Source organism: Metopolophium dirhodum, chromosome 9 (assembly GCF_019925205.1).
Source record: "Metopolophium dirhodum isolate CAU chromosome 9, ASM1992520v1, whole genome shotgun sequence".
Classification (NCBI taxonomy): Eukaryota; Metazoa; Arthropoda; class Insecta; order Hemiptera; family Aphididae; genus Metopolophium; species Metopolophium dirhodum.
This window is the reverse complement of record NC_083568.1, coordinates 33,016,160-33,030,315: the sequence shown is the minus strand read 5'-3', so window position 1 is coordinate 33,030,315 and position 14,156 is coordinate 33,016,160. Positions and strand designations below refer to the sequence as shown.

The 14,156-nt window shown below is 29.4% G+C and overlaps 1 protein-coding gene across 1 annotated transcript in view; it reads right to left on the bottom strand.

The window, feature by feature from the left end:
- LOC132952846 (uncharacterized) overlaps positions 1-12,625 on the bottom strand; it is a 100,412-nt gene extending 87,787 nt beyond the window's left edge. Inside the window, exon 1 of the mRNA XM_061025306.1 lies at positions 12,261-12,625. The gene's annotated coding sequence lies outside the window, so the exon portion shown is untranslated. The remainder of the gene's footprint in view (positions 1-12,260) is intronic.
- Between the last annotated feature and the right edge of the window lie 1,531 nt (positions 12,626-14,156).

Sequence of the window (14,156 nt, the reverse complement as noted above, 5' to 3'; positions counted from 1 at the left end):
AATTAAAAAAAAATGTATACAAAATTACGTTTTTGGTTTTGAATATTCAATAATACCACCAAAAATGTTTTGTCCTAAATATGAATTAGTTTAGCACGGAATTATGTGCTATGTGCTTCGTATGTGTAAAGCCGTTGTAAAAATATTTAGATAAATGAATGGATAGTCATAAAAAGTCATATTATTCAAGGTAAAAACTTTCAAACGACTTGCATTTTTTCTGATTTAAAATTAATGAGTATTCAAGGTAATAATAACATGCCCTGCATATTGTATTACTATATTTAAGGCATTTACTATTTTATTTTTAAAAATAAAAATCGACATTGTAGAGAAGACGATTTTATTTAAAAATTAACTTGTTCCAAAATATTTTTTTTATCATTATTTTACCACATTTCACACGTTTTATTTACAACAAACTGAATTTGATCTTCATCGTTTACCTACTAAAAAAATTTAAATAAAAAAACGTTAAAATATTTTATAATTTGTGTGCAACTATTATGGTATGCCTACAGGAGTTTAACAGATTCAATAATTTTTATATTTCTTGACCATTTACAGGAGACGATCATCTGTCGGTAAAATTATAGCCGGTATATTTAAGTCGTATTAGTGGGTGGGCCGCAGCAGGTAAACTGCACAACACGATACATTATACAGGTATAAGTATATATAAGTACACAGGTACCTACTGCCGCTCCCGTGTTAGCTTAAAGAAGATTTTTAACAATATTTTAATCACTTAACACAGCGCGCCATCAAAACGCATACGTTTTGAATGTTTTATAGATTGTGTGTAATGTGTATAGTAGTATATATAACAGTATTTGGTACATATATTAAGTATATAACGCGACAACATTAGTCTATTTCGATGGTGTATACGCGCAATATTTTATCATCAGACTAACCACATGTGATAATAAAACTAATGCGGACGATATGTCTCCATAAATAGTGAACTTTTGTACTAAGAATATACATATTATACCATATACATGTACTGCAGCAGTGGTGTGGAACAATAGATCAGGGCGGATCTATTAGATAGTATAAATTTTAGTCGAAAACTTCCAAAATGATTTATTTTGTATTATAGTTTGTACATGACCAAATAAAAAAAAACATGTGTATACAGACTTTATACTTAAATAATATATACTACATACATGTACGAATCCAACGCGGAAATATCGATGAATGGCTGTTTGATATAAAGTGTATTATGCTGCATAAGACTCTGCAACTATTCGATTTAGATTGTTTCACCACACCCAAATGAGTACCTATATCTACTTCATAATATTATATACGTTGTAAAAGACGTATATAATATGCACTGAATTTATGCATATGACGTGTATTTATGCACTGAATAAATAATTCGTTAAATTTGCTACCACTTTTATATTATATAGGTGGTACTTTACCTACTATTAGGTACCTACATAATATTCAATATTTCTATATTATAATAATACATAGATACATTATACTAGCTGCAGTATAACCCAACTATTCACACAAGTTATAATTAATCTATCATTCTATCGTTTTCATTTTGCTACAGTTTATACATAATAAATACATGTACCTAATACAAATTACAAACACAATATTACAATCATTAATTTTATGATTTCCACTTCTTAATTTTGGAAGTCATATTTTTGATGTAAACTCAAAAAAATGGAGACAGATTCAACGAATTCTGACAAATCTGACGTAAATTAAATATCGTTAAGATTGGTTATCGTCTTTATCCGTGATGTTTACTGTTTAATAAAAAATAGATCCAGAATTAAGAAATCAAATCATAAGATACTAACTATAATAAATTGTGTTCATAAGTATTTGATTTAAATTTTTAGATTCTGAGCAGAGCGATGAATGTATTGATTTTACAATGATGTGTGTTTTTTTTTTGTGTCATCACCTTTTAGGACAGTAAAAATACTTAGATTTTCTTCAACAGTATCTTTTCTGATAGGAAAGTGAATCTAGTTTGTACTTTGGGGGGTCAAATTTCCCAGTAGTTTTCAAAAGCGACGTGAAAAACAAAAGACAATTTAAGGGAAAACGGAAATTTTTACGTAAAATCCGTTTTCGAGAAAATCGATTTTGGTTTTTGATGGAACTCTAATTACCAATATACAATATAGATATATCTAAAAAAAAATTTATAATATTAGTAGATGAATCAATGGATGTACACGAAAAACGTATAGGTATGTATAATGGAAAATGCGGGTTTACCCCCTTAAAAATTCCTGCAGCGGACTCACCTGTTTATTCTTGCACATATACATAGTTATGTCACCGCGTGTAAGCGTTAATAATATAATAATCCTTATACTTATTATTTATTCCATGTGTATTTTAATTGCAATTATATTTTTTACTGTATGATTCACAGGGTAAAGATAATAGTAAAGAGTCCATTTAATAATACGCAGCCACAAGGTATTTTTTCTCTTGGCGTCAGATTTATCGATTTGCAATTTTTTAAGTGCATTCATATTTTATATGAGGCCCGCAACGTGCAGTGTTATGTGTTTAGAGAATATTATTAATTATTGTTTTAAAAATACGGATACGCATTATAATGTATACAATATGATGATGCGAACCTATCTACAGTATCTACCAACACATTAAATGTCGAGAAAAAATAAACAATCTATTATCAGGCATAGAACTTTGTATAAAAGCCGCTATAACGTTGCATATATAATACAACAATATACAGGTTGCATGTTTAATGTTTATATATTCATATATAGGTACCTACTTATAATGGGCATGCCCAGGGGGCAAATCGCAGTGTATTTTTTCATAAATAATATTTCATTCTTAAAATATAATCCATCACGGGTGTATAACAAGGTGCTAAAATCAATTAAATTATCATTTATGAAAATATATACACAACTATTCTACGTCCAATATATATACCTATAAGGAATAACAATAATAATAATAACGATACAAAATGTATATATATTTACTTCATTAATTACAACGAATATTTTTGCCACTTAAGGTCGATATAAATTATAATTACAATAAATATTTCAAACACTTTTTAATTAGTCGGCTATGTAAAACACGTGAACCGGTTTCGACAAAATATGTATATATAATATATGTATTATATAAATATAAGAACAACTTATTGTATCTTTATGATTTTGGTAAATATATAGGTATTAGGAACATTTATATAATATACATACATATTATATATATATATATATATTAAATTTTATTATATATAAGAGCAAGGATATAAATGTTTAAAAAACATTAAATATATTAAACAACTTCAATAAAATCTCAATGCCTTCTCAATAGTTTATTAAATCAAAATATATTATATTATTCCTAAAAAAAACCCATTCGGATTCTACCCTTGGGACATTTTTAGATTGTAAACCGAAAAAGTATGGGTATAGTGCAATTTCCGATGCAGACAGGACGACTTTTACTATAAGTGTTTACACTAAATTATTATGGCCAGCGGTTTAAATCTATACTGTTTGTAATATGTATATAATATAAACGAATATATGATTATTGTTTTTCGGTCCGATTAACTGGCGATTTCTTTCTTTCCTCGCACGGATGGGATTTAATGTTAACGGAAACGCTTTTGGAAAAAGCCCCGGAAGGCAACGCCAATACGTTATGAAACCGTCGCGAAAAAAATCTCCCTCCGGTCTTATATACGTATACGTACGGTATATATTGCTTATACTTATGTATATATACCGGGACGAGTGGCAAAACGAAACAGCGGCCAACTGCAGTAAAATACAAAGATATTACGATAGTGATTCATTTAACGTAAGACAATCACGTATTCCACAACTATTTTTGAAAATATTTTTTACATAGGTACTTTTGACTTGTTAAAACCAGTCTTTCTAAAAAAATATATTTTTACTTTTTTATCGTTATAATTTCTTAATTATATTAGATACTTTTTTAATGGCAACATGCATTTTTAATTCCTTATTCCAAATTTTAAAGAAGAATATTTTTGTAGTTAGGTATACCTACTACCTACTCACTTTCGATGTATAAAATTTGACCTGTATAGATATTGTATAGATTAGTGACTAGTGTACTGTGTACAGTATATAATAGGTCTATTATTATATAGATGCATAACGAACTATATGTATATCGCCGCAGAACTTATACACCGTATATATAAATTATAATACCTACCCATGCAGAGGATACAGAGCAGATCCCTGGTAACAGGGGGTGCACTTGCCCCCCCACCAAATAAAAATCATATAGTGGTAGGTATGTGTGTATGGTGGATCCTATATAAAAGTTTTATATTTGTACAATTATAGGTATTAGGTACTGTACCTAAATGTAATATAGGTATTGTATGATTAACTTATAAAGTATCTAGCTCATAATATAATATATAATGAAGGTGGGTGGGTGGGTGCCAGCTGGTATATTTCTAGGTTTGCCCCCGTAAAAAAAATGATTTGCTTCACTGGTTACAGATGTATTATTGGTATATATATTTATATAAATTGCATATAAACGGTTCGCGAGCACGTCTACAGTAACCAATAATCGTCCCTGAATAAGAACCGGAGGTCGAAATGTCTGGTGCAAATGGACCGCGCGTGAACCGGCTGCAGCGCGGTGCATGTTGCAGTCGCACGTCGTATCGTAATAATAACAATAATAATATATAATATTATGTATAGAGGTAATGTCGTCGAAATCGCCGCAAAAACGGAACTGCATATTATATTATATTATATAATATGCGTATAGTACTATAGTATAACCAGGAAGTAGGAAGGTTTTATATTTTGTACGCGCCTATATTATTATTATTATTATTATCACAAGCATTGTGTTTCGCCTATTGTGCCTATACACGACAGTTGCTGCAGTTGTAGTTGTATATATATAATATTATGTTATAATAATATACAAACACACGCCGTATATTGTTGTCCGCGCGACGGCGTGATAACGATCGTCTCGGGCGACCCGCCAAAAATCGCGAGCGAAATCTCTCCTATATTTATGATCACGCGGTTTTAAATTTGACCGCTATACACGACAACAAAAGTATATAAAAATAATATTTTATTATTATCGTCGCGCGTGTGCGGGAATTACGGTTTTCGTTTTCTTTCCCCGACGATTTGATATATTGATGTTCAGCGCGAGAGCAGCATCGTATACTGCAACGGTATAATATTATTATTATGATGGTGTCGTCTCTCGTTTTGGCAACGAGTCAACCCGCGCGCGCGGTTCGTCCGTTGTCGTCGTCGTCGTCGTCTCGAAAATCGCATCTTGCGGCGCCCTTGAGGTCCCGCGTCGCCGAAAGTAAAAGTCGATGGCAATAATAAATAATAATAATCATAATAATAATATTGTAACACATATTATTATTATTATAAACGCGCACTAGATATGATGCCCTCACCCCTTCTTACCGCAGCCACCACCACTGCCGCCGCCGCCGGAGGAGAAGGATTGGTCGCGAATACCCACCGGGCCCAGGTGGGGTACCAATGAACGGCTGCGGCTGTTCGTCCGTTATTATACGGCCGGTTTGCTGATTGCCATTACGCGCGGCCGTCGCGTGTTCGGCGGCTCTCTGTCGTCGTCGCGGTTCATGTTGACTTCGCAGTTTACGCGGCGAAAAAATCGTCGATTATGATAAGCATTAAGCGAATCCGCCTTACTCGTCACTCAAATGTCCATCATTGTGTAATAAAAAATATTGCACTTAATAATATAATATCTTTATATAAAATCGGGTAACCTAACCTTCACACCTATATCTATCAATTCAATAGGAAAAACGCATCCACACATAGGTTTACAGGTTGATTCACCAAATCCCCTTCAAGTTTTTATTCTTAAATGAGTTTTTTATTATAAATTCTAAGTTTTGGAATTTTAAAGTAGTTCGTATAGACGTATAGTTATGCACTTAAATACCACAATTATTGCAGACACTTGGATTTTTTTGTGTAACATTATTTTTTATAAGGAATGACAATGTAATGTGGACTTTTTTCCAAACGAGAATCACCTTTTTTTGCTGTGAGTTTAGAATTGTTATAAGCACGTGTTTCTTTTGAAAATATTGATTTGATTATAGGTATAGGTAAATCAATAAATTCGAACGACAAGTTTTTGAATTATTATACATTATAATATTATGTATAGGTGCTGACTGCAGGGTAATAATAATAATAGGTAATGGTTTTAAAACAAACATAAAATGGATGTAATATTTAGATAATTCTTACAAACATACAATGCTAATATAAGTACCTATACCTAAATATCTCCTTATAGTTACTATTATTTTCAAATCATTATAACCCCCATATCCATAATATGTACCAAAGCCTATATTATCGTGTACTATATATATTACCCCTATATTAGTATATAAACCTAGTACCTACCTATATATACAATTATTATACATATATCAGCTTTATATAGTTAACTAAACTTAAAATTAACTCGTTCGAATTTCGACGTAGGTATATATTATATATAGGCACCTATCTCAACAATTTATATAAAAATAATTTGCTTAGCAATTTACAAGAAATAAAGGATGGTTCTCATTTGAAAATAAAGATTTATGTCAAGACAGATCCTTTTCAGATACATTCCTTAAATATTGAGGAAGTATTTAAATTTAAGTATTTTTTTTAGTTTTTATGTATATATAACTAATAACTATATAGGAATACGGAAACGGCAATACGCTGTACTACACCGGTATAGTAAAATAGTATATTATACAGACCTACAATAAAGAATTCTGGGGGACAGAGTGGCCGAGCGGTCTAAGTCAGTTCGATTCCTTGGTCACGGGCGGCATTTTTCTTCGGGCAAGTCACGGTGTCCGGAGAACAAGTCCCACCCGGGCATGGCAGATACCTACGGGTGTCCAATCAAAAATTCTGCCAAACACAAACACTCACGTGTAAAAACCTACCACTTCAAAACCCTACCACCACCACAATACAACCCTACTAACAGCTAATGACCCTGATGCCGGGCTTGAGGATCAATAAAAAAAAAAATAAAGAATTCAAAATATCTGCAGAACTTGAATAAATTACTTATTGAAATAATTAAGTAAAAAATAAGAGTGAGCATGATTGAGATTCATCATATAATAAATAATTTGACTGCAAATATGATTGAGTTTCACAGTTCTAATCCAAACTTGAAAACAAAAAAGTGGTTAGATATAATAAACGGTGTAGTTAGGAACTTATAAACATTTACTAGTTTTTTCTGTTACACCCTGTACTCATATATTATACTGTGTTTAGAAATAAATCGCAGCTCGCCAGTGTGGTATATTAATGTTTTAATTTTTTTTAGGTCAAAGGTACATATTATATTATAAGGTGAGCGTTAAAAAAAATAACTGATAACAGATACTGACACAACGATTAATATAGTATAGTGATACGAGCATACGAGTACCTACCTACCTAATTTTTTTTCACGTGTATCTGTATAATCATATTTATACAGTTAAGCGAAAAGTGACCAAGTTTATATAGAATTTACATAAGATATAATATATTATATAGGTTGATCATAGATATAGTCTAAATATAAACCGAGGGCAATCAACTTCGTTAGGCGTACTGCTACAATCGTTTGTTAGGTGCAACTAGAGGTTTTTGGCTTAAAACTGAAATTGGTTTGTAAGACCTGCAGGGCACCTATTGTAAATATAGGTAGGTACCTAATATTTTAGTAAAATTTTTAAAATTAACACTTCAAATTTAAAAAAGCAATTTCGGTCCTAAATCATATAAACGTCGATTTGATTACAGAAGTAGTATACCTAACTGGCTATAACTATAATAATATAATATACATCTATTACCTACTGTAGTCTATAATATATATACCTACATAAGTATGCATTGGCAAAACTCAAGTCCAATTGCAGTCGACAAAATAAATTTATAGGTACCTATTATATAAAGGTCTTATCTATTCATGGACGTAACTATATAGGATCTAATAGTTACAGGGTCTAGAAAAGCAAAGTTCAAAATAACCCGCGTGGTTCAAAGCCCATCATGAATACGTCACTAGAGTTTAGTGTAACAGAGACTATAGCTATATAGGGGTGCTGTAAAACAAAAGTTGAAAATGAACCATAGAGTAAAAGTACCCCCTCCTCCTGTCTTTAAAAATAAATTGTAAAAATAAAATAAGTTTAGTATAATAATAAATCATTATTGATTATGTTATTAGGTAATTCTCTTTCTATGTATTTATTATACGGCCAGATCACTAAATCTGTTTTGATTCTATGTATACAATATAAGCTCGTACAAGGTATACATCTACAATACTAATTTACTATATAGGTATTAAGGTATAGCCTTATATAGATACATATATAATAATTATATAATTATTAAATATTTTACACACTGAAAACATGACAGTTTTTTTATGCAATGATTTGAATTTAACCAGAGAGGCTAAAAAATGTCCATGGGGGGCTAAGCCAAGTTGGCCTATGTATCTATTTGATGTACCACTGTAGTCGCCGGTTGTTACGAAATAAGCATAATATTAAACCTATACCCACCACGTGAGCCGTGTACTTTTATTATAATAATATAAACACTAACAAATATTTCGGTGTATGTGTACCTAATGTGTATCCTAATGATATATATAATGATCCTAATGATATATATTATAGAGTATACCTAACTATATCATATCATTTTATTTTTACACGTTTACAGAATAATTCGAGTCACGTATAGGTACAATAGTAATAATAGTACAGCATCGGTCAAAAAAAAAGAAGGAAAACGAGGAAAAAATTAGTAGGGTTTTATTATAATGTTTGAATAGATCCACGGCTGATAACAGCATGTGGTCCAACTTGACGGCAAGCACAATATTCAAAGGCAACCGCGCGTTTACCGAATGAGCTGGTTATATTGTAGGTATATAGGTACCAGCTACTTATGAAATGAGGTTATTAAACTTAACACATGCGAAAATAACAGAAAACCAGTTTCGAGTCGTCTGGGAAATGATTTTTATTTCGCTTTAATATGTGTATATCATTTATATTATGACTCTTTGGATTTATGACGTCGACGTTATGTTTTCGTCGATCATTATTATAAACAGGCGTATTATATTGTACCTACCTACCTAATATAATGATCAAAACGGTTTCAAAAATTCACTATGTCTATTTACATAAATTATATTGCTATATGCAAAAACCATTTTTTTTTAAATGTTTAGTAATATTATTTACACGTATTATACTATTAAATTTTAAACATTTTAATTATATAAACCTCGTAAACATTATAACTTTCACTAAACCTAGGTATATAAATCTTAGATAAAACGAACCTTTAATAAAATAATATCTTGACTTCATTTTTATATAACGGATTGGAATAATATTGTGGATGACAGTGAATCTTTTGAGGCCGACGATGAACTCTCTGCTGATAAGAAAGTTAAATACGTTTATATTTTTATTATTGCTGAAGAATAAAGTTTGGCCATTCAACTTCGAGAAAATAAAATGGCAGATATACATAATAATAGGATTTAAGAGGAAAATTTGATAGAGAGATGATATTAATATTCAAACTTGCAAGCTGCTTAGAATTGTATTACTTATTATAAACTTATTATAAATAGGTACCATTGATTATGCAATTCGTTTCGATTAATGATTAAATTAGTGTTATGTTATTGCGTCGACATTCGGGACGATAATTTCATTTAGGATATATTGGATAAATTCAAGGTTCGTCAGTCCTCTATATGGAATAAGGAATTATTTTATGTCAGATTGAGTACCGCTCGTAAATACGTTTATACATTTGGAACACTTCCTTGTATAATTAATTGTTTTCAATTTAAATATGCGGAAAGCCATAACGTAACTTTCAATTTTATTTAACTGACCTACCTATACTTATATAAATAACCACAATACTGATTTATTATTGTTTTATCAATTATTTTATTTATAATTGTTATCCAGTTATGAATTATTCGTAATTATTTAAAAATGACGATACATCAAACAAGCAAAATATTATTATTTTAATTTTCAAGTGAGTATAGCGTATAATGGATTTAAAAAATTATAAGATATTATAATATTATTTAGATTTTAGATTAACTCAATAATATTTAAAAAGTAGATTATAATTTGTATGGTTGTAATTTAGAGTTGCAATTTAAAATAGGTACAAAAAAACGGATTTGCGCATATTTATTGATATTTTTTAGTAATGCCTTTTAAAAGCGTGAAATTCATGATTTTTTACAGATTTTAAACCAACATTTACTTTCGCTTTTATCCTCCTGAAAAGGTACAAATCACTACAAAAGCAAAAATTTAATTTAGTTAGGTAGGTATCTGGTATAATTAAAATACTCATTATATACTTTCAGTTTTAAATTTTAAATTTGATTTTTAGGAAGGGAATTCATTGTACATATAATTTTGATTTTAAAATGTATTCAATAGGAGATTAACGACGTAAATAATTATACCTAATATCTATATAATATATTTCGTATAAACATATACACAATAAACTAGTTTTATAATTGGTATTAATAAAACTAAATTTTATATTATAATACTTTTAAAATAAGCAACAGTTTTTTTAACTAATATGTTTTAATGATTCTATAAAATTCATAAGCGCTATAATATGTTACATTTTTTAGCTACAAAATACTATTACTTCTAAGAAAAATTCAAAAATATCGTCGATAATAGTTAAGATTTTTTTATTATTATTATTTTGAAAAATTGTTTAAGTGTTTGACTCAATTCAATAAACATTTATATATATATAATTATTTATTTGGGTATTTGGGTTGTTAAAAAGGTAATTTTATTTTTACGCTTATGGGTTGCGTTTGGATCATATATTACTCTTGTCATTGATTATAAATTTATAAGCCATATTTTTTGTTTAAAACAGTATCAGTAAATACCCAAATTTAAAATTAAATAATTTAAAATTTCATATAGTCAGTCACACAAAACCAAAAAATTCTCAAATAATAATTAAAAGGACTATATTGTATACAATAATATACAATAATTTATTAGTACTTTAGTAGGTACCAAAATTATTTCGCCTAACATTATAACTTTAAAAACATGATACTGCTGTAATTAACTTTGCAAATCTCAAGCTATTAGATTTCATGCTTTCAAGCTTTTGTCATATAAAAAAAACTCTGTACGGTACTGCTCCGTTTTTTCCATATAGATAATTTTAAAAATAGGACCTAAGACTTTCTCAAAAATAATACTGTTCTAATAAAGTCAGACTATAAAATATTACGAATTTTCGTGATTATTTCCGACGCTTTTCGTTTTGACGTCACTTATTAAAGCTATTACTAAAACCTGGTTTTTTCTATTTTTTTTTAAATATTATTTTTTATATTGACTGTTCAATTGAATGAATTGATGAATAAGCATCTGTTTTTTTAACAAATACAAGTGCAATATTATACCAAGAAAATATCTTTTAATAAAACACGTTAGCATTTTTCAGTTGTTTGTATTTTAGATCTAATGGCGCGTAGCTATAGTGTATGAAAGCAAGTATAATAGGCAGCGATTGTAGATAAATACGGGTGCTGTGGTCCTATACGTGATGCGTAAAGAATTTTGCCATATTTTACAACTGGGTTTCGTTCGTTTCCAACACAACAATAATAATTGATCCTCTCAGTATTACTCCGTTTTTCCGAGAAGAGACCTTTTATACAAACGTATATACCTGCCGATTTTACTGCTCAAACACGTACACAGGCGTCCTATTATTAAAATACAATGTATAGGAACCTAATGGTTAAATAGGGAATACGATCTTGTACGACTGTGAACACCCGATAAAAACAGAATATTACGAAAAAAAAATACATATTTATGTCAATAAAAAATGTTCTCCTAATTTTATTTTTTTGTACCTACCTACCATAAAATATAGCAAACGCACATGTAATTTTTCTGGTTAAAAAATAAAAATATCATTCATAATTTCAATATTGACCACCGAGTAAGTTATTATTTTATTATATATATATATATATATATATATTTAATAATTTTATTTTGTCGTCATGAAATATAATTTGCTTGAATTTAAATATATTTTTAATATTTAACTTACGTTTAAACGTTCGTCATCGTCTCAGAAAAACTGTTATCACACTTTTCCAAAACAATTAAAAATTAACATTAACCTATAAAAAATTAGAATAGTATTTTACGTATTCGAAACGTAGGTAGGTTAGGTATGAAAAACCATCGAAACATAATACAATAATATATTAAAATAAAATATAATTAACCGATAATATAATAAAAAAATAATAAAAAAACACTTTAATATATCGTCGTATATTTAATAAACGCGCACTGAAAAACGTCGAAAAAAAATATATCGAATTATCCGAGACGCGAGCGAGGTACGGAGATAATATACGGATTCGCACTGGATTTTTGAACTGCGGCGCATGAAGCCAGAATGAGCGGCAGGATCCCGGCGCCGAGTGCCGGCTACCCGGTCGACACCCCACCAACACCCGATGCACACGTGACGATTTCTAATAAAAATTCGTTGTTTTTTCCATATACATTTTATATTTTCAGGTGCGCTTTATGCACACACACTCACACACGCACAGAGCGGATACACTGCTCGTTCGTCGGACCGACTATCGACGCGATCGTATTCGATTTACGAAATCGAATAAACGAACAACTTACTATATTATAATATTATACTGCTATAATATTTCCAATTCGACTGTTGATTAATTTTTCAAGTCAATCATTATTCTTATAAATAGATACCGAAATAAAAATAGTATTATTATAATATACTTTATGGTGTCCGTGTTTTACATAATACCTATACTAATATACTATTAGTTACCTATATAGTATTACGTGCGTCGTGAGTCATATTAAATAGGTACGCAATGGCCGGTTAAATTTACATTTATTCTTAGATTTAACGATTCAATTATTTTTAAATATTCTTTACTACTGAGGTGTATTTACTTATAATTTAATTTTTTAAAACGACAATAATATATTGTTACACCATGGCGTAGTCTTCGAAATAAGAACAATACGATAATTGCATTATGTTCTGCAATTATGTATATTAAATTATACAAATCGAAGTGCTTTTAAATTGATTTTTATAAATTATACTTAATAAGTTGTGATGAACGCGGTTTTCGAATAAAAACATTGTTCACCTATAGTTATTAGGTAAGTAAGTACTTACTTATTATTATACAGCTGTACTGCAGTAGGTATTGTTTTGTATTTGAGTTTGTCAATTAGACAAAATTACATAGTAATTACACGAAATATCGTTGTGTAATAAAATTGTATAATATTAAACTGTAGTAGAGAAGTCAAAAATTCGAGATCAAATAGGTAAATAAACTAAAAAAGAACACAACTGTGAATAATGCTTGTATTTGCATTTGAAAAATGTCTGGGATTCTGGAAAATGATACTTGTGTCTGTACGTAATGGATAGGTATAGGTACTCAAGTCTAAAGGAATTTAACGAGATTAATCAATTTACTTACTGTACTGCAACCTACCAGATCAATAGTTCACATGTTATAAAATTATATAGGTAGGTACAATAATGAATAAATCGTTAACTTTTCTAACGAATTACTAAATGTGTTTATGATTAGATAAATTATATTAAACATTTAAACTATATACCTATTACATATAATATATGAAACATGCGAAAGACGTCGCACCACTATTTAAAAACATAATAATATGTATGTTATAATGTATTATAATTATTACAATTAATTAAGTAATCATTATACTTTATTATAAATGGGTAGTTATTGTTTCATAAAATGGTTCAGTTGATAATAATATTATAATATTATAGCAAAACTGTTTAGCTATGGCCGTGCCTGTACAATATTGTACCTAGAAAACGGATAAATCAATAGATACCTATAGGCTGTAGGTACGCAATTGCCATCAGTATATTTTATGTAATGATTATAATATA